The sequence below is a fragment of the Pteronotus mesoamericanus genome, unplaced genomic scaffold, assembly GCF_021234165.1.
Source record: "Pteronotus mesoamericanus isolate MK-2021 breed Mesoamerican mustached bat unplaced genomic scaffold, CSHL_Meso_final contig_2, whole genome shotgun sequence".
NCBI lineage: Eukaryota > Metazoa > Chordata > Mammalia > Chiroptera > Mormoopidae > Pteronotus > Pteronotus mesoamericanus.
The window spans coordinates 22,916,052-22,943,978 of NW_026555084.1; the positions used below are offsets into that span (position 1 = coordinate 22,916,052).

Consider the following 27,927-nt stretch of genomic DNA (forward strand, 5'->3'; position numbering starts at 1 on the left):
TTTTAGAATTGTTTTATGCCAGGAGAAAAAATCATTTATGCTAAGAAAGTTTTCAGGATGAGAAGGCAGAGAGTTTAGGCAAGGTAGTATTTAATACGAACAAACAAGCAAACTCTCACTTAAGTGTTTGAAACTCTGGGTTCCAGTCACTACCCTATATAAGCTGTTAATAATGAGCAAGTTGCATTATTTCTCGGGTTTGGGGAGACTGCTCCTTAATTTACCTGACAGGAAGGGATACTGTAAAGAGGTCATGAACTGAGTATATGGGAACTCATTGAAAGTATACTAGTGTAGTAAAGGTGGTTCTTTTGCCTTCTCTCGAGTGGGAGAACAACAGAGAAACAGATGACGAGGGCAAGAGTCTGAGGCCTGAGGGAAATGTGAAGCTAGGAAACCTCAGGAGTGTGGTAGAGGCCTGGCGCGGAAGAGCTCTGCAGAGGAGCAGCCCCAGGATGGGCCAGCCTACCCTTCAGGCCGAGCCTTGCGCTGGGTCAGCTCTGCCTTGGGGCCCTCTCCCAGGCTAAGGCCTTGAGGCCACCCAAGACGCAGAGGTCTTTCTCACCGGACAGTGGGCACCTGGGGATTCAACTCTCTGGAAGGCAGTTTTAGTGGCTTGTCTGGTCAAACTCACAGCCGCCTTCTCTTTCAGTCCTCAGATAGGCCGGCTCCTGGGCAGGGGGAATGGGGAGGGGAGAGGAGGAGCCCCCCGCCCCCCCCATCTCCAGCACAGCAACTGTGGGAATTCCGACAGAAAATCTTGTATGAAACAGCTCCTCCTTGTCCACAGGAATGTGCAACACTCCCCAGTTCCCAGGGGCCAGAGACCAAGGGTCATAAACAGACGCTAAGGTACTGAGCCACAGGGAAGAGTTAATCCCCCAGACACCAGGGCTTTGCCTGGTGGAGATGGGAACGGAGCTGATAAAGGCTGGCGGGGTGGGGGAAAGCTGGCGGGGTGGAGGGGCGGGAAGAGGTAGGCACTGCAGAGGTGACAGTGTGCACCCCTGTTACGGCAGCCTCTGACTGAGGCAAAAGGTAAAAGCCACTGCTGGGCAAAGCTACCCCTCAGCCAGCCTTGAGTCCCACAAAAAGGGCTGGTCTTTAGAGCCTGACCCTGATCACAGACCCACTGAAAGCAAGGCCCCTTGTAGGGGGATGAGAGGAGGATTGTCCCTAAAAAGAAATCATTACTGGCATTTACTGAACCCTCCCTGAACCAGGAGAGACACAGAACAATCCAAACATGGGCCCCACTCTGCGAATCTAAACCTGACAGGCACTCTGCTGGTCCTCACACAGCTCTTCTGTTCTAGTTGACGATGACTTGAGGAAAAGCAGCTAATGAGCAATGTGAGATGCTATAAACGGACTCGGTCACGTGGTCCATGCTAGGCATGCTGTAGGAGTTCCGAAAAGGCAGAGATTGGTGTGGGCTGAAGTGACTAGAACAGGCTTCACAGAGAATGGGACCAGGATCCAGCGTTTGAAGGCTTGGATCTGTTGTAAAGAGGGAGGAGGAAAGGAGCGGGTTAGCAAGGATGGGAAAACGTGGGGACAGACGGCAATGAGCCAGTCCGCTGGTACCCAGGATTGTGCAGAGATGCTAGGGACCAGCTGCTGGGGGTGGAGAAACAGTGGGAGGGCAGGGAGGTGGCCAGATTGTGGATTGCTTTGAATTCAAGCAGAGGAGTTTAGTCTTGACTCTATAGCAAATAGAGAGTAGAAAGAACCCCTAGCGTGAGGAAGTGTAGGAAGCCATGCCTTGCTGATTACTCCCACTGAATTAATTCTTTTTGCCCCCAGTGAGGCTGCGTAACCCCCTGAGCTATCTATATAAGGCATCTTCTGAGTGCTGAGTTGTACTGCCCCAGGCATGCTCTGTGGCTGACATAGCCTTGGGGACATCTGTGAGCCCCTCCTTCTCCAGCAGCACTTCCATTCTTTTTATTTACTTCTTCTCCACTTCATTCTTTTTTCTCCTCTGCACTAATGTCTCCTCTAGGGCGGCAGACTAGGGCTCGTTAGAATTGGGCGTAGGGGTAGGGCAGACATGCTGGGTCTCACTCTGGTCTAGGCTGTGTGCTGGGGCACAGACGTGTCTGTCCTTGGGCCTCACAGCCTGGTAGCACCAGGTTGAATATCACACTCAGCATTTTTAGAGCATGACAGGCAGCTCCCTTCCTGGCAGCCTGGAGCCTCCACCACTGAATTGGGTCTTCCTCACAGCATCCTGGAACTGTGGAGCCCTAGAGGGCGTTCTGGGAGTTCTGGGGCCTGTCCCTCCCTGACTTCCTTATCCTTGAGGGCCTGAGATAGAAATAGAACGTCAGCCTCGCTCTACACAGCCCCCTGGACTCCCTCCAGGTCAGCCCCCCTGGTTAAGAGATTGGGGGCTCCGCAGAGGCACGACTGACACTGCCCAGGGCGGTGGGGTTAGGCTCTGTTAAGAGTGCCACAGGAGGGACATCCGGAGCAGGGAGGGAAGCGGCTGCTGGGAAGACTGGCCCCCTCCCCCAAGGCTATGTAGGGTGGGCTGGCTACATTTCCAGCCTGTGAACCCAGCAGGAAGAAAGGTCCCGGCCCCTTCTGAGAGAAAGGGATGTTGGAGGAGCAGGGAGGGCTAGGGGCAGGGTCCAGTCCAAAAAGAGCAGCCCTCGGGCTGGAGTGAGCTGTGAGCAGGTGCCACGTGCTCCGCAGTTGCTCTCTCTGCCAGGCCTCAGGGCACGCGCGCAGGGAGCGCAGCCTGATTCCTGCTGGCTCTCTTCTGGGCCCTCATTTCTGGATCAGTCACACCACAGGGAGCTCTGCCTGGGGAGCCACTGTCACTGTTGACGCTTTTGCCAACTCTTCACAGCCACAGCTGCACCCCAGGAGTTCAGGCTTAGTGCCTCCACCCTCCTTCTGCCCCCTCAGGGAAGCATCCACCGAAATCTCTTCTCTGCACTCACAGGCTCCTTGTAGGGGGTAATCAAGTCAAGAGATGCAGAGATTTCAACCATTTGGGAAAGCAGGAGGGAAATTTGGGAAATTAGGAGGGAGAATCCCCAGGGAAAAGGGGCTGCCTGGCAAGCTAAGAAAAGTTTAGGGGGAGGATTTGTCATGCATGAAGGAGGGGCAGGGAAAGAAACAGTGTATGTGGGGGGCGATTCTGTGTTGGAGCCAAATGGTTGTGGAGTTTGGTGTTGGCATTAGGCGGAGTCCATCTTGTCTGAACAGGCGGTTGTGTCTCCACAGGGGCCTCATCCTTTTGACATCATTCTTTCCCCACAGAGCTCAGTGGAGTTGAGGGTGCTGAATGGCAGCCACAGGACTTGGCCTCCTTGGAAGGTGGATGATCTTCCTGTTCCTCCACCTTTGAAGATGTCTGCCTGGGTACAGTGGGCACTGAAGTAGGGTGTCTGTCCTGGAGGGAACACACTGGAACCGACTTGCACTGGGAGCAGAGCTTGATTGCCTATACATTCCTGTGGCTCTAAGGGTTGGACTCTTATTGCAAGAATTTCTCTTTATCTTCAGGGAAACCTTAGAGCTAAACAACGTAGATGCAGTATTGCAGCGTACATTCTGTGAATTAAAGAGAGTGATCCCCGCAAAGAGCTGGGGCTGATTCTCTTCGGGGCAACTGTTTGGCTTGATCTGAAGCAGGGCCCCTCTGTCAAGTCAGCAAAGAGCTGGGCTGCCTCACCTGAGTGACCGTGGCCTCCAGAGTGGCTGAGTTCTTCCCAGTGTGGGGAGGATCTCAAGGGCTGTCATCACCAGACCCCTCTGTTTTCAGAAGTTTAGGGAGTGACGGGAAGGGAGAGAAGTGACAAGTGATAAGAAGAAATGGTACGAGATGTGACAATATGAAGGAGCCTTTGTGGACTCTGATGGGCTTTAGGGTTTAGTTTGATTTGGTTTCTGGCTTCACCAAATTCCCTAGTTCTCACAAAGTATTTTCACAGATTTTTTCCTTGAATTCGTTATATAATACTACATAAATCATTGCCTCAAAACTTAATGGCTTAAAACAATAAACATTTGTTATCTCACTGTTTCTGTGTTTTGAGAATCCAAGTGTGAGTTAGCTGGGCGCTTCTGGCTCAAGGTCTCTCCTGGGACTGCAGTACAGCTGTCATCCAGGACTGCGTCATCTCCAGATCCAGCTGGGACTGAGGGACCTGCTTCTTAGCTCACTCCTGTGTTGTTGGCAGGCTTCGGAAGATCTGTTTCCAAGTTCATGCCTGTGAGCCCCTCTACAGGGATCCCGTGCAGCATGGCAGCTAGCTTTCCCCAGGATAAGCCATCCAAGAGAGAAGCCGCAATCTTTTTATACCCTAATCTCAGAGTGTAAATGAAGACGTCCCATCATTCACCATTGTGAATTTGTTAGAAGCAAGTCAGTAATACGTCCCGCCCACACCCAAGGGGAGAACATTGCACAAGGGCATGAATACCAGGAGAGGGGGGTTTGGGAGGGCCATCTTAGTGGTTGCCTGCCACATCTCTCATTTCAGGCTCACAGCAACGCTTGTGCTCCAGACAGGGAAAAACAGTCCACAGGTAAGGAGGAAAGGGACTTCAGAGAGGCGAGGGGCTGTGCCCTGGATCGCAGAGATACTAAGTGATAGATAGAGAATTTGAACCTCGGTGTCTGTCTGACTTCAGATTCAGTCATCTTTCTCTGATGCCTTGATGCCTGTTCAGCCCGTGCTATTGATATCCAAGGTTGGGAGTTGGAGCCAACTTGAGGTGACTGAGCGTGAGGGGTTTTGATGCTTGCTTCTTTCTGGCTATTTCTGGACATGTCTTATGATTGTCCCCTTCTATAACAAGGGCACCTTCTACTGTACTCTTTTTAGTTTTTAAAATAAACCTTTACTTTAGACATTTTAGATTTACAGAAGAATTGTAAAGATAGTCCAGGGGGTTCCCGTATATTGAACCCAGTTTTCCCTATTATTAACACCTTCCATTAGTATGGCATGTTGGTTACTATTAGTGAATCAATACTGACACATTATTATTAACTAAAGTCCATCCTTTATTCATATTTCCTTATTATTCCTTTGTAATTGAGCCAGGTACTGGGCTGTGCATTATTTTGATGAATTCTCAGACCAGTCCTGTGAGGTTGGCGCTATTATTATCTCCTTTTACAGAAGAGGAAAGTTAGGCACAAAGAGATTAAGTAACTTGGTACAATCACAGAGTGGTGCAGAAGCAAAGTGAGCATGTGAACTGCGGTCTCTCTCACTCCCACATAGTGCTCTTAACCAGCTATGCCTCTCTTCCTCACTGTCAGCCTCTGACTCCTGCTTCCAGGGAGGGAATTATTCACAGAAGCACTAGCATCTGGCCCTGGCCCTAGGACTTAAGTTTATGGGGAAGATAAGAAGATGCCAGGAGACTATTTTAGTGACCAAGTCCTTCAGCCTCAGCTTTCTCATCCGTGGATTGATGGGATTAGGTTCATGACCCTGGGTCTCTTCTGCCTCTGGCTTTCTGCAACCCTGTCAGTCTACCCCAAAGCCCCTCCATTGGAGGCTGCCAGTGGGAACATTGGAGAGGAAGTCGGTCCTGCTTACCCACACACCGAGCTTCATCAGCACCTGGGGAATGAGTCTGCAGACGGGTATGATAGATCAGCCATTGTGTAGAATCCAATCTCTAGGCTGCCCATCAAGGAAGACCCCAAGGCTGTGAGCTCTGAGTTGAGCTTACTGCCCTTAACTGGTCCAAGAGCCTTCAGGAATAAGACCGCTAGAGAAGCCAGTCTGAAGAATATTTTTTTCTGAAACATAAAAGAAACCTACTCTTTGAGCATAAGCACTGACTGAATAGGTCGTTTCTTTATTCACAAAAGAGGGACTTGTTGGGATCTCCAGAGGCAGTGTCCCCAAGTGTTGAAAAACATGGACTTGAGAGTCATACAGACCCAGCCTACTTTTCACAAGCTGATGACCTTGGGCAAGTCTCTCAACATTTCTGTATTTCCATTTTGACATCTGTAATATAAGGAAAATATAAGCATAGCTACCTCATGGAGTTGTTCTTTGGATAAATGTAATAATGTATGTACAATGCTTAATTAAGTTCATAATAAATCCTTAATAAATAAATGGTAGTTATTTTGAAGATTTGCTTGAATAGACCAATTTTAATTCCAGCTCTAAAAATATTCTCTCTTTGACTCTGAGATCTGTTGCCCTATTGGAATTCCAAGTAGCTAGAATGCTCCAGTTGCTGAGAAGCAGTTCAGCTCTGGGCTACAGAGGGCTTTACTTTCATGTACTGAGGTGGGTGTGGGTGGGGGTCCTTCTGCACCCACCGCAAAGGAAGCCTCAACAAGACCGGCCTGGCCCAGGCCTGACTGCCCCAGCAGCCTGCGTTGGTGCTGCCTGATGTTCCCCAGATGGCCTGTGGGCTCTGGAAGGCCACCTCCCCTGTGTAATGAGGTGAACAGGACCATCCACAGAGTTCCTGCTGCAGAGCGCCTCCCAGTCCCGCACCCAACTCTGTGTCAACCTCTCTGGCTCTCCACAGAGGTCTGAGTGCTGTGTATCTGCCAGGGGTCCTGGACACCACGCTCGGAGAGGGGAGTGAAAGCAGCCCCTCCATCATGGCAGGACCCAGGTGAGGGTGGAAGGCTGGGCCCAGCTGGGCCACCCGGCTGGACTGACTCCTCTAGCAGGTGGTCCCATCTGTGTCTCAGGCCCTGGTGGCTAGCACAACAGGAATGAGGGACCTTACTCTGAGGTGCTGGGAAAGCTGCTTAGACCAGGCCCCCCTTTTTCTCACCAGAAGGCACAGCATCACAGGGGCTGGACTGATTTTCTTTTTTAATCCTCACCCAAGGATATGTTTCTATTAATTTTAGAGAGAGAGGAAAAGGGGAGGGGGGGAGAGAGAGAGAAAGAGAGAAATATTGATGTGAGAGAGAAACATTGATCAGTTGCCTCCCATAGGCACCTCAATCAGGGATCAAACCCACAATGTAGGTATGTCCCCTGACCGGGAATTGAACATGCAACCTTTTGGTGTATGGGATGGTGCTCCAGCCAACTGACCCACCCAGCAGAGCTGCACTTGATTTTGATCCCAAGTCCATTGCTGCCTGGTGTTAGAGTTGGCTGAGTGATTCCAAGAGATTTAAGGGGCAGGTACAGGAACGTTACTGTATTAATGAGGGTAGCCTGGACATACTCATGTAATACACATAATAAATAGACTTTTGTAACGTGCACATGAGGTGCTTGTGTGTCAACATTCAAGGAACCTCTTTTCCAGAGGCAGTTTGGCTGCCAGCCCACATAGGAGGCCAATGGCCCACATACAGACCAGGAAATGGGTTTTCCACAACCAAGGAACATTTATCACATCTAAGGAGTCCTTCCGTGGGTCTGACCCCTCTGGGTTTAGGAAGGAAGCGACCTGGATTTTTGGCCTGACAGCAGAGGCCCTCTCAGGGCAGGAGGCCCTGTCCAGGACCACTGGGAGAGCCGCTGTCCCCAGCCTTGGTGCTGAGAACGGTTGGCCCTGAGGTTGGGCGATGATTAGGCCGTTTCTGAGGCCTGTATCCTGTGTGGAGAAGAGCAGTGGAGGATGGTAATGGCTGGGGAAAAGAAGAGGCTAGATTTTTAAATGTTTAATCTAGGCTCTGATTGGCAGAAAAAAACTATTGGGAAATTGTTCTATCAAAAATGTTTAATTATGACCCCAGCTGAGTGTGTCATTATCCTGCTTCTGCCTCCAGCCTTTCAGGGAGCCCCGATCTCTGTTACCCCGGCTTTAGGTGGCCACTCCTGGCGCCCAGATGCCTGTCCTGCCAGCCTAACCCAACTTCCTTCTTTGCTGGCCCAGGGACTTCTCCCCTTCCCCTGGCTCTAAGTGGCCCATTTGGTTTATGCATTTTGGAGCGCCCTGCTGCCTTCCAAGGCCCAGGACATCCCATTTTACCAGGGCCAGAGGGACTTTCTTTGGGGATAAGGAGATGTGGAAGAGGAGGAAAAGGGGGAAAGCTCAGGTCCTTGTCATGTGAAAGCCTTTTGTGGTAGTTTTCTTGGTGAGGAGCAGGAACCTGAGTGAGAAATTAGAATGAAACTATTCAGGGTGGGGTATATATTTCTAGGCCCTGCATAGATCAGTTCTCCTTAATGAAGCCTTTTTATCCCCCAGACTAAACAGGGCCAGGGACGGCTGGGTATGTAGGAATTGTCTGGGGCTTCCCATTTTTTTTCTTTTTAACAATTTAAATATTATACCAGAAGTGCTTAATATAGAAAAATTAGAAAATATGGAATATTAAAACAAAGAAAAGAAAACGAGAACATTTAAAACCTTACCATGCAGCCACAAAATGTAAACATTTTGGGATAAATTCCTCCAGACCTTTTGCTATCTCTAAAAATTGTTTTAAAAATAGGACCATACTATACCTATGATCTCATAATATGCCCCCCTTCCGCGTTTAAAATGTGTATCAGAAACATCTTTTCATGGCTATAGCTGTATTTTGGTGACATCATTTTATTTTTAAATTTATTTTTAACTATAATTGACATACAAACTATACCATCATTTAATAAGTTCATATGATGCTTCATTTTATAAATACAACTCTAATTTATTTTATCAATTATTTATTATTAGAAATTTAGTTTGTTTTCCATCTTTTGTCATGCCAGCTATGCTTCTAGATAGTTTTTTGCATATTCTTACTTTCTTAGGATGAATTCCCAAATGGAATTGTAGGGACTAAAATTATGCACATTTTAAGGCTTTTGGCCTGTTGCTAAATTATAATTCAGAAAGATTGTATCAATTTACACTCCACCGCCAACGCCTGAGGGCCCCGTTTTTGCACACCCTCACCAATGGTCTTCACTGTAACAGATCTGATACACAAAATGTTACTTCATTTTAATTTACTTTGAATACTATTTAAGCTAAACATTTAATACTTATTAGCATTTTGTGCTTCTTCTATGTCTTTACCCATTTCTCCGTTGAAGTACTTATCTTTTTGGTTTACAAGTTTCTTTTTATATCAAGAGTATTAACCTTTATTTTGTTTGATAAATGTTGCGTATAGTTTTTCCAGTTTATTATTGACCTTTAGTTTTGTGACTTTCATTGATATAGAAAATTTACATTTTTTAATGTAGTCAACATATTAATATTTATTTTTAGACTGCCTTTGGATCTATGCTTAGGAAGACTTTTCCATTCCTATGTTACATAAACATTCACCTAAATTAATGTTCTAGCATTTATTGAACATTTAAATCTTTTAACTATTTACAATTTATTTCTGTGTATTATAAGTGTGGTATTTTTAAAAAATGTAGTTAATTTCTTCTTCCAGCACTATTATTGGATAATCCACTCTTTATTTCTTAATATAAAATTATAACATTAATATATTATTAAACATTACTTTTAAAATTATAAAATAAACACATCCTACGTATATTTATACTATTACATTTTATATAACCACTCACACCCTTGATGAAGACTTTATTAGACACTTGCAATTGTTTCTTGCCTTTATAATATGTTCTGTTGATCAATCTAGTCTGGTGCCTGGTCCACATTTTTTAAGTTATTGTATCTTTACCCTACATTTTAATACTGACAGTGCAAGTTCCACCCTCCCTTTCCTTGGTTTGTTTTTCTTCATCAGTATTTTTCTGGGCTAGTCACATACATTTTTTCTTACAGGCAAATTTGAGAATCAGTTGTGCCCTTGGGCTTTTGATTGAAGTGGTGTTAAATTTAGAGATTATCTCAGGAAGATTTACATTGTAAAGTACTACTTTATCTGATTAATTCATGTGTACTTGCTTGTTTGTTTCCTTTAGTAAAGCTAGAGTCTGATTTTCTATTGGTAGGTCTATACCTTTCCTATAAACTTTATTTTTATCATTTTATGTTTTTATTGACACCATTAATGGGATAGTTTTTTGGTATATTTTCTAATTGTACATTGGTCATATACATGAGAGCTCCTGATTTTTACACATTGCTTTTCTGACTGGAAAGGAAACATGCTATCTTCTGGTTTTTCCTTTGGTGGCTTTGTGCCAAAGGCATCTTTGACCTAATTTGAGGCTATTTAATTTCCTTCTGGATCTGAGCCGTAGCACCTCCCTGTCATTCCCTGTGGTTGTCGCATGGAGTTTGGAGAAAGAATGGCAGGCACATTCGGCTCCTTGTCAGATGCCTCTTAAAACGTATTGTGGAACAGATGCCCACCCCGTTCTTTCCCTCCTCCACCCGCCGCCATTCGGACCCCAGGGAAGCAGTGGCTCGCCACCTAGTGAAAAACAGACGCGTGCATCAAAGCTGAGGCAGGCGGAGAGGCCACGGAGGAGGCAGGGTTTAGATTAAATTTGGTGCTAACCCTGGGCGCTCTCAGGAAATCCTAAGGGCCTCTCACTGTCATACCCGTGGCTTCTGGAGCGGCTGAAGGCATCTGAGAGGGTCCTCGCTGTGGACCAGAGGCAGGACTGGGCCAACTTCTTTTCTCCCCGTGGTAGAGAAACTGGGGCCAGGCAAATCGAATGAGCTCCAGGGTAGCGGTGGTGCAGCTGCATGCTCCTTCTAAGAAGGATGGAGATTCATTAACTTTCGAGACTCAAGGGGGAAAAACTGGTTATGGAACCTGGCTTCATTGTTATGTCTGAAGCAAACATGTTTGGAAAGATTTGGTGGATAGTGCTGATTAAGGGTTTACACATTCTGCTTTGGTTGAGTGTTACAAATCAGCACTGCCATTTCTCTCTGACTTTTGGGGGTTATTTCCCAGTGACGAACACCCTCATCCTCCTTCTTTCCCACTGCTCCCCGCCACGGTCACCACCCCTTCCCTGCTTTCTGGTCTTTCCCACACAGGTTGCATGCTGGAGTAGAAGGGGCCCCCAGAGGGGAGATCAGCCCAGCAGAGGGGAGTAGGGCTTGAATTGTTAGAGAGAGACATGCAGGGATGGGGAGTAGGGGGGGCCACATGGCCATGGACAGGAAAGGTGGCAGGGAGGAGTGGAACTTGCGGCCCTGTGATCAGTCTTATGCAGAGCACAGCCCCAGCGAGGCTCGCCTGCACTTTCTGGTGCCTCACTCTGATGAGTGTCCCTCTGGTGGAGGTGGGGTCATTGCTCTAGTCCTGGTGGACTTATGAAGGCCACCTCCTTATTCATAGAGCTTTATGAACCTGGCCTAAAGGTCCAGCCATGTACCCAGACCTTATCCAGTGCCCAGACCAAGTTATTTCCTCTATTCCCTTCCTTTTGCCACTGGAACCCAGTGGAAATCCATGTTGTTTTTCAAGTCTTCCAAAGAAGGAAACACCACAGCCTTGGTTGGTATTTTACTCCAGTCTTTTGAGCTATCATCTTCCCAGATTGTTTTATTTTACAGCTAGTCTAACTTCCTGCAACGTCAGACCACTATCCTGTGGCATGACTTAGAGAATGTGGAGAACAGTCAGACACTTTCTTTTTTTGGTAGTCTTTCAGGAACTTGAAAAATTATTAAGGTTGTCCTTGGACTTTTGCCAGTGCAATTAAGTAAAAATCATATTTGTAGAGTGAATGGTACAACATCTGACACAGAGTAAAATCTGGTTGCTTGTTTTTATTTATATTATTATGCTTAAATCATGATAGCACATCCAGTTTTCAAGTTCATATGTCAGTTGGAGGTGGAGAATTGTTCCAATAGGCTAGAAAGGACACACATCTCCCTTGCCCTTCCTGTTTGAGAGGCTAATGTAATATAAGCTAAAGGTCACCATATATTATTTGGGGTGGGTCTAGAGGCTCACTACCCCACTAAACTCTAAAATCTTTCAGGGAAGTTGTGTCTTATTCACGTCTGAAATCTCCAGCACCCAGTATAGAGCTGATTCCACAAATGTCTGTCATGAAAGGTAGGGAGAGAGGACTAAGTGGGTGTGGCATCTCATCTTTGAGAGGGACATGAAGGTCCGTGTACAGAAAATGCCCTCTGGGCATCTGTCAGCCAGTCATCCTGCCTTGAGTGAATGCACCTGTTGCCTGATAGCTCACTCTTTTGAAAGTTCCCAGTGGGGTGAACTCTAATTAGTAGGAGTGTTCCTTCTATTGAGGCAGTCTGCTTCCCCTCAACTCCCGCCTGTTTGGGTTCAGTTAGAATGGTGCCCTTCCAGCACTGCCTCAGGACCGGAGTCTACTTCCTGGGTCAGAAGACTATGGCAGGGCCTCTGAGCCTCTGCTTTAGCTGTTTCCCATCCTTCCACCCCAGATCACACCAGCAGTGTGTGCTCATCATTTGCTGTTACCCGGGGGCCAAAAAACCTAGTGATCAGGGATGTAGACCATAGAGCCAGGTTGTCTGGGTTTGCATCTGACCTTGCCAGTCAGTTACCTAACCTTTCTCTGTTTCAGTTTCTCATTTGCTAAGTGGGGTTCATACCCCATAGGGGCCTAAATGAATTAGTTCATACAAAACACTGAGCCCTGTGCCTTGCATATAGTAAGCACTTAATAGGCGTTTCCTATTGTTATCATTGTTGAAATTGTAGCTGTTCTTGATCATGCTGTAGAGAGAATTTTGTATAAAATTCTGCCTTAGTCCTGCCCAAATATCTGTGTGTACTTATTGGTGTCTTTGTCACTCACCAGACTGTGAGTGAGAAGGGTCATTACCCATTCATTTTTGTGGCCACAGTGCCTGGCCTATACAGATGGTTGCCAACTTATGATGGTTTGACTTAAAATTTTTCAACTTCATAATGGTGCAAAAATATGCATAATAAATTACATGAGATATTCAATACTTTGTTATAAAATAGTCTTTGTGTTAGATGATTTTGCCCAACTAATGTAAGTAGTCTGAGCATGTTCAAAGTAGCTAGGCTGAGCTATAATGTTCGGTAGGTTAGACGTATTAAATACAGTTTCAATTTATGATGGGTTTATTGGGATGGGACCCCATTGCAAGTTGAGGAGCACCTGTATTAGGCCCTGGAGGAATGTTTGTTTAGCCAAAGAAAAGCCCTGGGTTTGTGTTTAGGTTCTGACACCAGCTATGAGACTTTAGACAAGTCATTTAACTCCTTGGAGTTTGAATGTTTTCATGTGTAAGGTGGGAATAATAGTACATACCTCTCCAGGTTTTGTAAGATTAAGGGAGATGATTATGTGAAAGTCTTTGGTAAAGAGAAAAGTCCTGGTGGGGGGTAAAGGCGGGGTGGGGGGGCTTACTCCGATAAGAACGATAGAGCTTGAGCTCCTAGATAGCTGGGATAAAGTCTTATAACTTTTATTCCTTTTAAAGTCCCCACAATACCTTACATATAGTAAGAGCTTCCAAGTATTTCGTTGGACAGATGAATGGGTGATTGGGCAGGTGAATGAATTGAATTGAACAATCCAGCATGTACAATTGTGTCATCTAATCTTTCATATAAATGAGCTGTTTCCCCCAAAACAACTGTGAGTCCTTAAGGACCGGGATCATATCCTATGAGGCTGCAGTCTTCATACTTTAGTGCCAGGACAGCAGGTGCCAAGTTTGGGTGCTCAGCTGCTGGGGCTGATTCCATGAGCACCCAACTTTCCACCAGGTGGCAGGGCACTACCGGTCTGAGCGTTGTCTGGAGCACCTTCCTTGTCTCTCCACCAGGTGGCAGGCGGGGCATGCTGCATATTGGCTCCTGAGCTGCCCTCTGGAAGGAGGCCCCTCCTCCGGCCCCGGCTCCCAGGAAAGCCTAACCAGATGCTCCCTAGAAGTTGGCCTCCCTCTGCATTGAGGCAATGTGAGGGCAACGGAGCAGGGCTCCTGGTGGCCTTTCTGTCTGTGTCCTGCGCGGCCTGTTAGAGAAATTAGCATGTTGCTCAGCAGAGTGGTGTCTAGAAAACAGCCTAATGGGAGCAGGCACTCAGTGCAGGTTAGGTGAATGGAGACCTCCCAGTGTGGAAGGCTGACTGATGCTCCAGCTCGGGAGCTACCCTTCCTGTTCTTTCCAACCTTCCTTCCTCCTTCCAAACCCCCGCAGGTCTTGGAGGGAAGCTGCTGCTGTCTCTCCGGCTCTCCCTACTTGGTGCCTATCTACCAGGTTCCTCCCTTCACACAAGTGGGAGAAAGGCCAGTCCTGGGACTAGCTGGCAGAGTCCTGCGGGCCTCTTCTCTGTGCAGGTGTTGTTTGAGTCCCAGGCAACACCTAAACTCTTGGGGCTCCCGGCCCCCTCACCCAGGCCCTCTCAGCTCAGGGTCCAGACCCACCAAGTCCTTTTCTTTCAGTATTCTGTGTCAACAGCTGCTTCTAGCTTCTTGCTTCCACATCCTCCCCTTCAATCCTTACTCAGTCTGATCCACATGGCCATTCTGGGCCCAGCCTTGGTATTTCATCAAAGCCAGGACTACTGGGGAGTGCAAAGACCTAAAGGAAGGAGACTACTAGTGTCTACTAGGAAAGCTGAAGCTATTTCCATCAGTGGCCTTAGTGAGGGGCCAAAACAGCTCCTCCCCACTGGTCCAAAGCACTGGAAAGAGATGAGGGGCTACATAGTCCTGTTATCCTTTTATGGGTGAAAAAAAATTGAGGCCCAGGCTTGAAAATTTCCAAAGCTACATGGCAGGTGGGTCGCTGATCTCTGTCTAGGGTTCAGGCCTCCTGCAACTGTGACGAGGCCATGCTTCGGAAGGGCCTTAAGTTACCTGCCTTTCCTTGTACACGTCTCTGCTTCTCCTCGCACCCAGTCACTGTCTTCCCGGCCCACCTCATACGCCGCAGCAGCATTTCTGTCAGCTTTTGTGCACGGACTTGGCCACCTGTAAAAGGAGAGGAAGGAGACTTGTTCTTCAGTAGAAAGACTCTCTTGAGGGGAGGGGGTAACCTGTGTCCTGAGAGTGCCCCAACGGGTTTCCTGTCCCTCTGCCCAGGAGCAGCGCTTCTTGGGCGTCTCCTTCTTGCCCAGGGGCTGAAACGGTCCCTGAAAGTACTTGGGACCTAGAGGGAAAGTTGACTGTAAACAGCTCTGTGACTCCCATGGTCCTTGGCCCCAGCACTGTTCTGTGCCCCCTCTTCCTCTGCAGGTGCTCCCACTCACTCCATCCCTATGGGCAGTGCAGCTGGAGGCCTAGCACACACAGTTCCCCCATGACTGGCATCTCAGGTCCTGTGCCATTCCCCCAGAGGGTGACCTCTCTGAGCAAGGGGCAAGGAGGCAAGGGGATATCTGTTGACTGAAGCCACTGGGGATGGCTGAGCACCCTCTTGCCCCCTCCCTGGCCTCTTTTGAGTAGCTTTCATACTCTCCTACCCATCCGTTAGGGGTGGAGGACGGGCAGCTTGCCCTCTCCCTGCGCAGGTGTGCTCTGAGCTTCCTTCTCTGAGTATTTAGGGAATTTTCTAAGTCACACACATAGATTCTTTTCGTTTTCTGCTCACAGGCCGTCATCAGGGGCTCTCGCCATCACGTTCCATGCCCTCCAGGAGGCCACGCCTGCCTTTCTATTCCCTCTCCAGGCATTTCCTCCCCGTCACTGGCCACACTGCCCCTCCCTGCCCCCCTGTTTAACACACACACTCTTACCTTCAGACCCTCGTGTGTACCGATCCCTCTTTCTGAAACCCTCTTTCCCTCCCTCTCCCTTTGCTGCCCAATTCATACATTCCTTAGAGCTCATTTTAGATGTCCCTTTTTCTGGAAAACTTTCAGCTCCCTAGGACTAGCCTGGGTTCTCTGTTCTCACCATACTGATGGCATTTGTCAGACTGAGTTATAGTTGTTTGTTCCTTGATATGCCTGCCTTATCAAAGTGCGATCATCTTAAGGGAAAGAGTAAAGTTTTGGGGGTTTTTTTTTTTTTTGGCTTTGTTTTAATTTTACAGAGGTGTCCTCAGCTCCCAGTGTCACCTAACAGGTGCTCAGCATATATTTGTGGCATGTGGTGTGAACTGATGGGTGGATGAGAACAGGCGGGCCTTCCTGGGAGAACTTGCTGCCATTCCTGATCCGGATTCTCTCGGCCTCTGTGGACTTCGGTCCTGTGTCTGCAGGCAATAGGGCTCAGTGTACAGAGGTTCTGTGGGTAGAGACCACTCATTCGTACATTTAGAAAATATTGTTGAGTCCAGTAAATAAACAGACATGGTCCCTAAACTCATGGAGCTTACATCCTGGTGGTGAAAACAAACAAGTAAGCAAATACGAAAATAACACAAGTACCTATTGCGGCAAGTCCCATGAAGGAAATGCCTAGGCTGACGCAGGTGCTACGGCCGGGGAACAGCAGGGGCCGTGCCCACAGCCCCCTCCACTGTGACTGGTACACCTCTTTCCCCTGCCGGGGCTCGAGGCCCCACGGCCACAGCTCTACTGGCTTTGGTTGTACTGATGAGCACTCCTGGGAGCTTTTCCTCTTAACACTGACTATGTCTGGGGTGATGGGCTCCCAGGATGGGGAGGAGAGGTCGCTGGGCAGCAAGGGTGGCTCTGGCTTTGCCAGCTGGCGTGGACTTAAGGGGGCCTGGATTCATCAGCAGACATGTCCCTCTTTCTGGGGTCTTGTTTGGTGAAACGTTTGGTTCCTGGTCACATACAGGAGTGTCAGCAGAACTGGTGTGGGGTGGCGTGAAAGCCGTGGGCTCCAGGTGGCACCTGGATCTGCTGCCACTGGCACTGTCTGGGAGGACCAAGTCACTGCTTTTCGGCCTGGCCTGGGGCTGGAGAATACAGTGCCTCCAACTGCTTTGGCAGCTGTGCTGGTATGGGCTGCTTTCTCTTCTGAACAGCTGTTTGCCTTCTGGGAAAATTCATGGCTTTGGTTTGAGTGAGCTCATGTTGAGGGAGTTACAGTGTCCCTCTGGGGTGCTCTCCCTGACCCAGTGTGGAACATAGTGAGCCATCGAGCTTCCCCCTTGTCCCCCGCCTCGTTCCCCTCTGCTTGCTCATACAGGCTCTGGGAGGTCTCAGCAGGGAGCTTGTGCCAGCCAGGGCCCAGGGCAAGGGGACCTCACTTTGTGGACCCAGGTGAGGAGGCTGGAGGGCCAGCCTGGCCATGTGGGGTTAACAGGGTGGTGGCAGGGTTCCTGCCCTGGGGCAGCGCTGACGTGTCTCTTGCCACCAACTATCGTGGTGCCTTTGCGTCAAGGCATCTTTGTTTCCCCTTCAGCTAGGAAAGTGGGTGCCAGCTGCAGGTTAGAAGCTCCCGCTGGCCTGGGGCCAGAAATTCCACTCTCCCAGGGAGACACAGTGGCGTCTCCTGACGTTTGGACACAAACCACCCTCGAGGCATATGCTTGACCTCTGTTGGCTCAGGGCAGATGGGCTGGGCTCCGGGGTGGGGGGTCATAGACAGAGCTGGGAAGGGACCTTCTCCCTCCCTGTACCGGATGGGACTCAGGCAATTCGTCAGCTCCAGAGAGTGAACGGAATGGGGGCTGAGACATAGGGGCTCCATGGACGTCGGGGGCCCCTCTGATTCAGGGGTCTAGCTCTAGCCTCCCCTGTTATCTGGGCCTGCCCACAAATGCCTGTGTCCAGAGACCTGCACATGCCTGTGAGGATGTTTGTGCGTAAGAGAAAGGGCCTGTTTATGGCTGTGTCTAGAAGCATGTGACTGTGAGCGCATGTGCTTATGATTATGTGTGTCTTGGGCTCAAGGAGGGTTGTGTCCCTTGAGGCTCTGAGTGAGAGCAGGCTGGGATGTGTGTCCGTGGCAATCTGATTCTGGTGTGGGCACCAGCACGCGCTTGTGCCTGTGTGTGTGTACATGCACCTGTGTTTCTGCGTGTGACTCACCACACACTCTCTCTGGAGCTACTCCTCCAGGCCAGGGAGGGGAAACATGGTAGTCCCAAGAGAGTAGGGGGTGCAGGGGTGCACACCAGAGGGCCAGGCTAGGAACTAGACTGTATCATCATTTTCCAGTGCTTTCCTTGATCGGATTTTCTTTCCCTCCTTCCTTGTTCTTGCACCCCAGTCTTGGCCTGGAGGTATATGGTGGAAGAAAAGACCCTAAAAAGGCTTTGTGACCAATGGCCCTGCCAAATTTGAGGACCAGGCATGGCCGGGCTTGTCCAAGAGTCAGAGAAGTGAGAAATTGGGCAGCACAGAGGGAGATGTTACAGTTCCTGGAACAGAGCTCCCTTTTTTCCTTGTTCTTTTTTTCCTGGCTTGGAAATAATAGGTCTTCAATCTGAGATTAGGAGAAAAGGAAACAACCAGAAAAGGAACCAGTTTGAACAAAGACAAGTTGCTGGATGTGACCAACACCCACTGTTGCGATGAGTGTTCTTACTAGATGTGGTTCTGCGTGCCGGGGGTTGGGGGTGGTCAGGGAGCCCTGGGGACATTCAAGCTCCCTCACCAGCACGCCTAGGGAGAGGCAGGGCAGCAAGCAAGGTACAAGGGTGGGCTCTGGGGTCAGGCAGACTGGGGTCCATGCCTGCTGCTGTTATTTCCTAGCCAGACTTCACCTCTCTGAGTCTGTTTCCTCTCCTGTAACCTATAGGGTGGTTGTGAGGACCACATGAGAAAATAAATTTAGTGTTTGGCATAGTGCCTGTCACATGGCCATTATAAACGATACCAAGATAGGGCTCAATTCTTTCCATCTATCAGGATCATAGGGGTGAAGACAAGGAGGATTTCCAGGGAGATCGGTCTTAGCTGTCTACAGAAGTAACCCTCTTTATCAACAGACCCCAGCGGAGATGCCAACCCAGTGAAGACTGGGATGGGTTTTCCCCAGAGGCTGGTGCCTATACTTTATTTGTACACAAAATGCATGTGTGTATGTATGTGTGTGGGGTGGTGGTGTGGATGTTGTGGGGTTTAGGAGGCAATGAGAAAACTTGTTGCCCCACCTTGGCAAAGGCTCCAAAGATGGATATGCACTGAGGTAGATAAGGAGGGAAGACACCTTTGTTTTTAAAGTAAGAGTATGGCCCAAGTGTATCTCCAGACTCCTGTCGGCCGTGGCAGTACAGGTCAGGTTGTTAAGCAAATTTAGAGGTGTGGAGACTGTGATTTGAGATCTATTTCATGGAGGTCCAAGTGTTGTGCTTATCTGGAGATCATGGTTGGTTTGTACATTCATTCTCCATTCATTTGACTGTCATGGAAAGCATCTGGTGTGTGTGCCCTGTTAATCATAGCAGGTTTGGGCCTGTAGAGAAAGAAACTGTTGAGATTGAACCTGGAGTCAAGAAATCTAAGGGGAAGACCAAAAATAGCCAAGTCTAGAGAGGTTTTTGCATGACTCCATCTTGCCTACAAACCAGATGAGTTGTATGTTCAAACCACAGCAGGAAGGATTCAGGCTAGATTTTCATTCAACAAATATGTGGCACTGGTGGTTCAAAAAAAAAAAAATTCCTGACACGGTTAGGCATAGGCAGGACCCCATTTGTTGGGATCCGGCATGCCTGGGGCAAGCGGTGGAGTGGGTGACCTCTTGAGGACCCATCCATGCCTGCGCATTTAGAATAATCCACTGGGTTTGTTGCTGACTTACTCTAAGACATTAGGCAGATGACTAAACACTAATGAGCCTCAGTTTCCCCTCTCTGTTAAACAGTGATGAGAGTGTTTCCTTCCTGGTCCTCCCTGCCTTTCAGAGTTTGGGGGTGGCAAGGGGTCCACCTGTCAGGTTGCTTTGATTTCTGAAGAGGTGCTCATCTTTTAACCCCAGGGAGTTTCTGTGAAACAGTCTGAGCTGACGTCCCTGGCTATATCCATACCCCGCCTCCGCCGCCCCGCCACTGAGTCCGTGTGCTTCCTTCTTTGCCCAGGATTTCCAGAGTGCCATCTGGGGTCCCTGTGTGTTTCCCAAGCCCCCCACTCCCACCCAGCCCTTGTACCCTGTACGAGCTAATTCTCCTGGACATGCCAAGTGACTTCCCTCCTCCACTTCTTGCTGCATTACTACCCCTGCCCAGAATGCTCTCTTCAGCCTTTTCCTTGTGTATCTCATTCTGTCCTGACTGTTTGAAGCCCGCTGGTTTCTGGCCAGCCCTGCTCCCATTGGAGGTTCAGTTTTCTCCCCATCTCCATCCTCCATAGCTCGCCTCCAGCACGGCGTTCCTCTCTGTGCTTGCTTTGGCTATCCCAGTTCTCGTGCTTGGGTGTCTGCCACGTGATCCGCTGTAGGGGCTTAGCAGTGTTGGTGGAAGGAAGGACTATCAGGGCTGGACCTGGGTAGAGCAGGAGCCTAAGGAAGGGTGGAGAGGAGGGAAAGGATGCCAGGAGATCAAGGACTAGCTCTTGGGGCCAGAGAGACGGATTGGAAGAGGCCTGCAGGTGACCCTCGCTACAGCGCCTCCTGCCACCTGGCCATCCTGTGACCTGTTGCTCTTTGGGTTGGTGAGGAAAGCCAGAGCTCTGGTGAGAAGCAGACACTCTAGGAGAGCAGGGGGCATTTGCTCAGGGCTGCCTCGGGCCCAAGTCATTTTGGGATCCAGGTTGAACAAATTTTCATGAATCCAGGCCAATACTAGGATTAGGACAGAGGCTATTGCAGCGCTTCCTGCAGCTGGACTGAGCTGCCAAGGAGAGAGCTCTTCTCTTCAGGGTCTGGGGGACGGCCGGACATCAACTGTTTTGGCTTCACCAGCCGCCCTGCCACCTTCAGTTCCCATAGGGGACCAGGGAGGCAACCCTAGTCTAGACACTGAAGAGGTGACACATAACAGGAGGCCCGACACAGCCTTCTGGAGGGGCTGCTTATTTATGAAGCCTCCCTTCCCTGGTCAACCTCCCACGAGAAACTTCCCCGGGGGGTTGAGGGCGGGCCTGACCAGATGTGGAGGTCACAGAGGGAGTCCAGTCCCCTTCTGCCACTGTCCCTGGGCTGGTGGGAGAGGCAGGGCCTAGCCTTCAGGAATGTTTTATTCTTCTGGCTGCAGCAGCCTAAGACCATGGCTTCCACATGTTTCTAAACGGACTTGATTGTCCTCTGGAGTGATGTGTCACACGCAGGGCTGGAGCCGGAGTCCTGGCAGGATGGGGGGGGCAGGCGTGGGGGTAAGGGATGCTGGGTTTCTCAGGGAGACAGGGCAGGAGGGGTTCAGCCCAGAGAGAGGAAGCCCTGCACACAGCCAGGTCACAGAGGTGCACTAACGTCGGAGGGCAGGTGAGGACACGGCCCAGGCTCCCCCTTTGCCCCGACTGCAGGCCCACTCAGCACCTCCTCTCCCCCCAGCTCCCCCCCACCCCCACCCCCCGCCACTAGCAAGGCTTGGAACCGTAAACAGCCTGAGTCAGAGCTGGGCAGCAGCTTATGAGCGTGCGGTTCTGTCATTAGCTGTAATAGCAGCATCTCACCCCACTGCTGGTGCCTTTCATCCGAGCCTCTCAAAGAACTTGACAGAACAGCAAAGGACTCTATTATCCCCATATTACTGATGGAGAAAACAAGGCCCAGACGAGCCTGGCAACTTTTTCACAGTTCATGGAGGAGCTGGCAGGGGGCTGGGAGCGGGCAAGTTCTGTACAACTTAGGACGCAGGTTCCGGGTTCTTACGTATTCACTAGTTTATTCTTTCTTCTGTAAGTTGCCAATATGGAGCAGATAACCACAGTAAGAAGAGCTACAACTTCCATAGCACTTACTGTGAACCAGAAGATAGAGGCACTGGTGTTATTTCCACTTACAAGTGAGAAAACTGAGTCATAGGAAAGTTAAGTAACTTTCCGATCAGACAGCTAGCAAATGTTTGCGTCAGGATTCAAACCCCAGGTGTCTGGTGCCAGAATCTGAACCTCAACATTGTGTTACCATTCTGGACCATACCTGGGACAGACCCCTGTGCCTCAGCTTTGAGAAGGGGAGAGCCCCAGCCCCCCATCTCCTTCTGTCTCCCTCCTTGGGGAAAATTGGTCTGGGGAGCAACGTCCCAGCAGCCTTGGCCTGGGCCTTGGTTACAGGGACATTGTGGAAGAGATTCCTGATTGGACGTAGTTTCTGGGGGAATCCGAGCCTGGGAGCCAGGGGAAGGGGCGCAGCACTCCCGGCCCCTGCTCACTGCTGCCTCGTGCCAAGTGTCCAGGAGCTGGGCCTGGGGTTCCCGAGCTTCCTGGGGCAGGGGCTAGCACAGTGAGTGTGTTCTTCTATGACAGCCTCCTGCGCTCCCCTTCCGAGACAGGGAGGAAGTCTTTGTCTCTGTCTCCAGGCCCACGCCCTTTTCTCTATAATGCCCCCTTTTCTCAGTGATGTGCATGACTCAAGCCCAGCCACAGACGGCTTCTTTCTGTTTCCCAGTTTTATTCACATGATGTTTTATTGTTAATGTTTTCCCATTCATTGGGTATTTGTGTGTATAATTTTTTTCTATTGAGGTAACTTTGGTTAATAACATTATATACATTTCAGGTATACAATATTATAATTCAATATCTGTATATTCAATTGCGTGTTCAACATCCAAAGTCTAGTTTCTTTCCGTTACCTTATGTTTGCTCCCTTTTACCTATTACACCTGTCCCCTCCCAGGTCTGCCCTGTAACACTTCTGGGGACAGGGGGACACCTGGGTAAAAGCCAGCCTGGGGATGTGGTTCCACCATAGCTGGCTATGGGACTCGGCACAAGTCTCTTAAGCCCTCTGAGGGGCCTCAGTTTCCTCGCCTGTGAAATGAGGATGATAGTCCAGTTCTGTGCCTGGCACCTTGGCTCTAGGATTCCTAGAAGGGAAAATCTCTTGAGAGATGCCTGGCACCTCATAGACACGAGTGGCGGGCAAGAAGGGCAGGAAGTGCAGGGAAACTGAACTAAGCAAGGCCACGGGCCATGCCTTTTACATGCTTCTATTTCAACTACTTGTAACTTTCTGAAAAATGTGTGGTTTGGGGATTTTTATTTTTTGGTCATTTTTTCCATATTTGGTCATAACCTGGAGTAATGATTTTTGGAAAGATAGAGTAAAACCCCCCTCAGCTGTTTGTGAGTATTGCAAACACCCACAGAAAAAATCCTTTTTCTATTTAGAAAAAAACAGCATAGTTGTTTTCTTTTTCAGCTCATGTAACTCCCAGACAGCTCCAAAGACTTCAAACGTGGCTATAATTAATCCTTAAGGAGGGACTGCACAGTATGTGCTGCAAAAAAGTGAGGTTTCAGATTCAGAAAATCATTGATGCTTGAAAAGCCCAGGACTCTTTCCTACTTACCAGCTCTCTGCCCTATATGGCGACCCCTCCTCAGAAGCTCTCGTAGTTCTCGTGGGAGTGATTTGGAGGTTATGAGGCCACATGTTCTGTTTGAAGGTGCTGTTTCTGTCCCACTCTGGATGGTCTGTACCTACTTCACAGACTAAGAGACTGAGACTAGGCAAAGCTGGAGCCAGACCTTGCACTGCTTTGTAAGACGAATTGGTCTTTGCAAGCGAATTGCTTTTTGAAAAGATTACCTTTGAGGTGTTTGTCCCAGGAAAGTTCCAGGAGTTTTTTTTGTTTGTTTTTGATTTTTGGTTTTTATTTCTTCATTTTTAGAGAGAGGGGAAGGGAGGAAGAAAGAAAGGGAGACAAACATTGATGTGTGAGAGAAATATCAGTTGGTTGCTTCTTGCGTACCCCCCAACCAAGGACTAAACCTGCAACCCAGGCATGAGCCCTGACTGAGAATCAAACCAGTGACCTTTTGCTTTGTGGGACAACTCCTAACCCACTGAGCCACACCAGTCAGGGCCAGGAGGTACCTTATAGTCTAGAGTCTGGAGTTCCAGGACCCACCATGGGGAGAATCCAGAAGGGCTGGCCCCTGAGGAATGAGGTGATGATGTCTCAGGCCCCCACAGGAAATGGAAGGCTCTCCCTTAGATGAGGAAGGGCACTGTCCCTCATCGGGCCATGTGGCCTGGCCTCCATCCCTCAGAAACCAGTGTTTGGGGGCCTCTCTTCTATCATCTGCTCTCTCCTGCAAATCCCTCTTGGCTTTTTTCAAACCCTTCTTAATCCTGCTTAATCCAAAGTGGAAAGGATATGCCATCCTTCAGTTGCATTTCTTCCCTCTGACATCACACATCAACACCTGCAGCTCCTGACAGTGAGCACCTCAACCCAGGCAACAGGGAGCTGGGCAGTTTTAGTGGGTAGGATGGGTGGGGGAGAGATGGCAGCGTGGAATGAGCATGGGAAGCCTGATGCCTGAGATCTCAGTCTACTAGATCCACTTCTTGTTGCTTCCTAAATGGCCCTGGCAGACCTCTCCTCTCCTCCTTGGCTTCCTTACCTGGATAGCAGGTGGGAGGGACTGCATCCTCTCCAATGCCCCTTTCAGGGCCAGGGGTCTGGCTTGGTATGTGGATATGCATCTATACACCTACATATGTGTACACATACATGCACATGCACACATGCACATACACACGCGCGCGCACACACACACACACAGTTTTTGACGGGGGGCTGGTGACCAGCTAGTTCCCATCTTAGTGGAACAAGAGAGTAAATTAATTCTGAGGCAGACCAAAGCCAGACCTGAGAAGCCCCTTGGCCAGTCGCTAGAGTCCTGTAGCTGGGCGTACAAGACCACCGGAGGTATGCCAGCTGGGACATGGACAGAAAGACCTTGAGAAGGCCCTGCCAGCTGGGACAATGGAGAATGAACCAGCCAATGCCAGGATGTCATTTTCTCACATCTGGTTCCACATCTGGAACCAGCCAGATGGTTATTTCAAAGTGCTGATGAGGCCTGCCCTGATTGCTTCAGGGAGAAGGCCATGCGGTGACACTGTCTTGCAGACCTTGTCATTTTCTCCAGATGGTAGCCCATTTTTCAGCTGTGCTTCTCTGCTCTGGACACAGCCACTATTGCATGAAGCTGGGGAGGGCTTTGGGGCCGCTTCCCGGAGCAAAGCCTTGCCTTAGATCCGTTGCCAGGTACTGGAGCCTGCCTGCATTTCAGTTTCTTACTGGGCGGCTGTTGGCCTCCCCACTGGCCCCATCCCTGGCTTCCAGGGACCTCCACATCCTGCCAATTGGGATTTTGGCCCTTGCTGTCCAGTTGCTTTAGCCTTTTCATCAGGCAGCTACGTGAGCACTGCTTCCGGCTCCTGGCCCTTGCCTGGTGAAAGCAGAGTGTGTGTACATCAGGAGAGGCACTCTTCTCCCACTCACCATCCCTGGGTCCTGGCTCTGGCCCACCCAGACCCTCAGATCCTCTCTCTCAGCTTCAAAGGGAAAGGAGCAGGAACCAGCACCCAACACCTTTGGGAAGCCTGTGCTTGGGACCCCGGCAGATGGTAGAGGAGCGACAGCCAGATCTTGCCCTCAAGGATCTTAGAGTCTTGAGGATGGGAGGGGCCCTCTGAGGTCTGGAGCCCCTGGAAGGAAGTCAGTCATGTACAGCGTGAATGGTGCTGCATAGAAGTGCACAAGTCAGAGATGGGAGAGAGCACTTGAGGCGGGGGTCAGGGAAAGGTTCCTGAAAGAGGTGCTAACTGGTCAGGACAGGGACACCCGGGAGACTTCTAACCTGACATCTTCACGTCCCCAGTTACTGCAGTATGTGTTGGGAAAGGGCGACTGGGCGGCTTCCGGGGCCGATAGTGAGTCTCACGTGCTGGGGAGAGAGAAATGGACAGAGAAGGTGCTGTGGATAGGGTAGGGGAGTTGCTGAGAGACCACATTTGTTTCTTGTTCTTCGTTTGAGATCCCTTCCTCAGCCTCCAGAGCCCGCTCCACGGTTGGGTTCAGCCTTCCTCTCTCTGTCTCGGTCTCTGCTTCCTCCTTTAGGTACCTTTGCTTTCACCTGCATTCTCACTTGTGGTAGGCAGGTAGACAGGTGGCATGGTTCTCAGTTTACAGAGGAAGAAACTGAGTGCTGGGCCATTCAAGTGGTTTGTCCCCAGGCTGCCTCTGTCTGGGTGCTGATCCAGGACCCCCCCCACACTGAGTGTAGAGCGCTTCTCAAATACCATTTGGCCCCACGCATGTGCTCAGCTCCTGCTCTGTGCACAGCCCAGCGCAGTCCGTGGTCTGCCCTCAAGGAGCATCTAATAGCTATCTACTTATTTGTATTCCACCTCATTAAAAAAGGCATATGGAAAGGTATCAGGTTATACATCTCCTGAGAGACAAGTCTGACAGATGTGAAACAGTTAAAAATAGTTCCAGACATGTATGTTAAGGGCCAAAGTGAGCAGCACGGCCCCTCCCATGATTCCCCATTGCCCACAGGACTCAGCCCCAGCATTAGTCCAGCTTACGCAGCCTTTCCAGCTCTCACTCCTGCCAAACCTCTCCAGCCTCGGCTTTCACCATTCTTCCTCACAGTTCATTCTTAACCCTGCTGGGCTCACTGCAGCTCCCAAATCCATCACCTTTACCCTCCCCTCATGCTGTTCCTGCTCTTTTCGACCCCTCTCCCTCACTCCACCCTGCTAACTCCTACTCAGCTTTCAGATACCCACGTGCTTATCACCTCCTCCAAGAAGCCTTCCCTGATCCTCAGTGCTGGTCTTACCTCTGTGCTCCCGTGGTGCTCTGTGAGTAGGAATTCTGAGCCCAACAGTTGCATGCCGTGTTGTAACTGCCTTTTGCTTGTTTGTTTTCCTCCAGGCTGTAAGCTCTTTGAGGGCAGGACAGTAATTGTCTCATTCCCCATCTCCTCCCTGCTGCCTAGCATGATGACTAGCATTATGTAGGGCTCCTGGCATGTGTTGTTTGAACAGAAGTGAGTTGAGCTGGTAAATGCAAGAAGCAGGGTGATGACAATCATGGGTCGGGCAGATCAGGGAGCTGATGCTTTATAGAGAAGGTGGAACTTGGGCTCAGATGAGAAGGGAGTGAATAGAACGATAATAACCATACAAACAGCTAACGTTATTCTGTGCCAGGCCCTGTTCCAAGCACTTTCTAATTTTATCCTTACAAAAACCCTACGAGGTAGGCATTAGTACTCTTCCAATTTTACAGATGGGTGGAACGTAAAAGGGGAAGAAAAAGTTGGTAGAGACGAAAAGGCATTTTATGTTAAGAAAACTGTGTGAGCAAAGATACGGAAGGATTTGGCAAGAAACACACAGGGACCTTTGCGGAGAGTAGCTGGAGCGGAGGGCTTCGTTTAGGGAACCGTGGGAGGGAAAACTGATGAAGTTCAGGGGCTACATCACAGAGAATCTTTAAATTTGGGCTCAGGAGCTTATCTTAATTTCGGTGTTAGGAAGCCATTGCCACTTTCTCAGCAGGAGATTGGTGGGATCAGATTTGGCCAGGATCTTGATAAATTAGGAGGGGAAAAAACAAGCAAGAAGGCCAGAAGGCCGGCGTTGACTTAACACAACTTCCTTCCTTTTCTGTTCCTCCAGCCGTTTCAATTTCCTTTCATCACTGCCCACTCTAGGTGCTGACCTGGGTGGCCCCGGGACCCCAGGGCTGGACAGCAGCTGCAGGTCCCCTGGGGCCCAGCCTGTTCCTCTCTGGCTTGGCGGGGGCTGGCTGCTCAGGGCCGTGACCATGACCTGGGCTGGGCTGGATTTCTCCTCCACGGTCACTTTTGCTAATGAGAAGCAGTTGTGTTCACCTCAAACTCGTAGAAGGGGGAGGGAGAGGTCACAGACAGCCCGGCCTCTTGCTGGCTCCTGCGCACCCCCCACTCCTCTCTGGGTCCCGTTCATCATCAGCTTCCCACCATCACCCCTTCCTTCCTGGTGAACAGCCCACCTGCCCTCAACCTTGGCCCCTTCTTTCTGGCTCTCTTTGGGTCTCCAGGGCAGAGAAGCTGCCTGGGGTGGTGTGGGTACCCCACGTGCCTGTAAGCCCATTGTCGGGGATCCCTTTCACAGCTAGCTCCTCCTGCTAAACACACCTCTTTCTTCTCTTTCTCCCTATTGTCAGAGAAAGGGTTTGAGTCCATGGGCTCTGAGGTTCTTCTGCTTCTCATGTGATTTTTCTCTTTCATTCTTCCTGTGTTTCTCCCTCTGTGCCTCAGCTTCTTAGGGCCGACACCCTCC

At 49.6% G+C, this 27,927-nt stretch overlaps 1 protein-coding gene across 5 annotated transcripts in view; it reads left to right on the plus strand.

The window, feature by feature from the left end:
- NRG2 (neuregulin 2) overlaps positions 1-27,927 on the plus strand; it is a 171,815-nt gene that overhangs the window by 51,719 nt on the left and 92,169 nt on the right. The gene's annotated exons all lie outside the window — the stretch shown is intronic.